This window comes from Rattus rattus, chromosome 3 (assembly GCF_011064425.1).
Source record: "Rattus rattus isolate New Zealand chromosome 3, Rrattus_CSIRO_v1, whole genome shotgun sequence".
In the NCBI taxonomy this organism is placed as follows: Eukaryota; Metazoa; Chordata; class Mammalia; order Rodentia; family Muridae; genus Rattus; species Rattus rattus.
The window spans coordinates 120666444-120669450 of NC_046156.1; the positions used below are offsets into that span (position 1 = coordinate 120666444).

The 3007-nt window shown below is 41.0% G+C and overlaps 1 pseudogene; it reads right to left on the reverse strand.

The window, feature by feature from the left end:
- Positions 1-1022: 1022 nt before the first annotated feature.
- On the reverse strand, positions 1023-2696 carry LOC116895909 (annotated as a pseudogene).
- Between the last annotated feature and the right edge of the window lie 311 nt (positions 2697-3007).

A 3007-nucleotide genomic window follows, 5' to 3' on the forward strand; every position in this document is an offset into this window, starting at 1 on the left:
CAATCCCTTCTAATGCTTTCAAAACTGATAAAAATTTTTTTGCATGCCTTGACCCACAGACACTTCTTTCCCAGGAGGAGGAGACTCCTTTCACTTTGGCCTACTCTTCCCAGACTTCAAAGGAGCATGATGGTGGAGTTCCAATTTTCCAACATTAAATGCTAAGAAAAAAAGTGATAGGTTTTCTAATACTTGGAGGACAGTGAAGGGTCTACACAGACAAATGCAGCTGAGCTTGGCTGATAGGAATACACATGACTTCTCTGAACATAAACATCTCTGGAACCCACAAACTGATTTCACAAGTTTTATTTATATTATATTTTATGATGTTAAGGACTTCTCCAGAGATCTCTATATGGCCATGGAGACCAGAAGATGGTCTCAGATCCTGTGGATCACCAGTTATAGATGGACAAAAAACTCCTCTGTGTATGCTCGTGATTGTAGGTATCATGTTCTATGCAGGCAGGGACTTTAACCAGAGTTTTCTGAGAGAGCAGTATTTGCTTTTTCAGCTGAGTTTCCACAAACTGAATCTTAAAAAAAGTCTTCATTGTCTTTTCCTTCTGATGAGTAAACATGTTTGATTTTTCCTTTTCTCTGGGTCCTGGTTTCTGTTCTGCTTCATTCAATGCAGACAGAGTGTTTCTGATGAAAGTGAGTTGGGCCAGCTTCTGGCCAGTAACTAAATTGAATCCCAGTTTCCAAGACATCAGACAAATATCAAACAAGAACATCAACAGGGTAGATATCAGGTAGAGTTTCCCAGACTCTAATGTTGCCTTTTCCCACCTGCCATTTTAACCTATTACAACTGTTTTAAGTCCAGAGCCACCATATTCTCTTCCCACAATGTCAGTGTAAATGCTCCAGCAATAGTTAGCATTATCTAACCAGGTGTAATTATTAACAATACTGGTTTTGATTGTAGAAGTCAGCTGTAGGTCATTGTTTACCAGGTCTTAAGACAATTTAAGGTGTTTGAGTGAATGCTCCAAAGAAAATACTGTGTGTAGAAGCTAGGGGTGGAGTGCTTCAGCCACTAAGTATGGATGACACTCCACCATGACTTCCAACCCGAAGTCTTAGAGACCTCAGGCACATGAACTGTAATGAAATTCAGGGCCTGAGTCTTCAGCTGCTCTGTACTTTGGAGGTCAGCCAGGATTGAGTGTGTATGCAGCATTCTCCAAAGGGAGGTTCCCGCAGAGGGCATCCTCACACATGATCTTCAAATCCTTCAGACCATACCTGTCAGTAGCTGCCAGCATACCAGTGACCACGGAATGACTGTAGAAGTGTGGCAACTTTCCTGTGTAAATGAAGCCCATCATCTCTTTGAAGACTTGGGGATCCAGTTCATGGCCTCAGCTCAGTTCTTTAGGCTCTCCTGCATTTCATGTTCAAATATGGCTCTGAAAACTGGAGAAAGAGCTGCTAGGATGGCCTTGCAAGCCCTGAATTCCTGGCCAGCTGCCACCTGGCAGCAGTCTGTAACGAGGGAATTCTCCCACAGCTCCCCTAGGTCATTGGCTAGCGTCTGCCTTGGATTCCTGATTGCAGGTGTTATGTTCTGTCCAGGCCTGCTAAAAAAGGGTCCTGATATGCTTACCTTGCAGCACAGGTTGAGCTGGTGTTCAGGAAAAGTAGATGTCAAACACTGGCTTGCATAATATTTTCCTGAATTCCCCTCTATGTAAAATGAAAAAGTTGCTAATGATCCACTTGTAACAGAATTTCTGAACACTGATGTGTGTAGCCTCAGCCTTTGGCTTCAAGGTACCCTGACATTTCGGCTGGAGGTAGTGTAGAGGTTAATGTTGATCTGAGAAAAAGTACAAGTTATTTATTCTTCATCCTATAGGATACAATTGTAGATCTATTTTAGACTTTACTTTCAATTTCTCCAAAATTGCACCTTCCCCAATGTTGGAAATATGTATTTATGCAATTTTCTCTCCAGGTTTCAATATTTGTTTTCTAGAAGACTATACTGACATGTAGTGACTTAACTCTGTTTCCCTCTCTCTGTCTCATCTCTCTCTCTCTGCGTGTGTCTCTGTCTCTGTTCTTGCCTCTGCATGTGTATATCTCTGTGTGTATTTACTGATTCTTTGGTCAATGGTAACTAGTTTTGGCCAGTCTATCCAACATTGGAAGTGTTTAGAAAATTTTATACATTCTTATTTCAAACTGTTTTATTAGTAAGGGTCCTATAGAAAAAGTACAGAATGAATTCCTTTATATAAATATAAAGTGGAATATGAGAATATCATGCAGGGTACTGTTATGTTAATATTACAATGGATAAAACTAGTACTAACTAATTCCATGAGGTTTGAAGTCTCAGGTGTTCTTTTTCATGTACCTAAATTCTGAAGATGGGCTTGCTAGTAAGATGAGAGCAAGCAAAGACTCAATGATTCCTTCTTCCATGTGCTTACATAGGCCTCCAGCAAAAGGTCTGGCCCAGATGAAGGTGTGTATTCTAGTCTCAAGATCTAGATTAAAGGTGCATTTTTCTACCTAAAGCATTGGTATTTGAACTGTAACTAATTTATTTTAAGCAAATAATTTAAAAGACATACCCACCAGTTTTGTTCATTACTTAACTCCAGACAGGAAGAATAGCCATCACCAGTGTACTTTGCTTTCTGCGGTAAATGCTCCATAACCGAGGGGACAATGTCCATCTCTGCATGGCTATTATTTTCCCTTGGGATGGTCTTACACTGATTTTTGACATAAACATGATCAGGGAAGGAATATTTCCCTTACCTTGTCAGATGTCTGAGTGGTCACAAAATGGAGAGCAGCAGGAGAAGTTCCTATATGGTGGGCAGGAAGCAGAGCCCCAAACCTCTGAAGGTGGCTTTATTTCCTGTGTGTTACTCCACAATCAGACCCACAGACCTTGTGATGGCACTGCCCAATTTGGTTGGTGGTCTTATACTTCCCCCTCAGGAATTTGTCCTTGGAAATCCCTTTTCAGAGTCACTGGAGA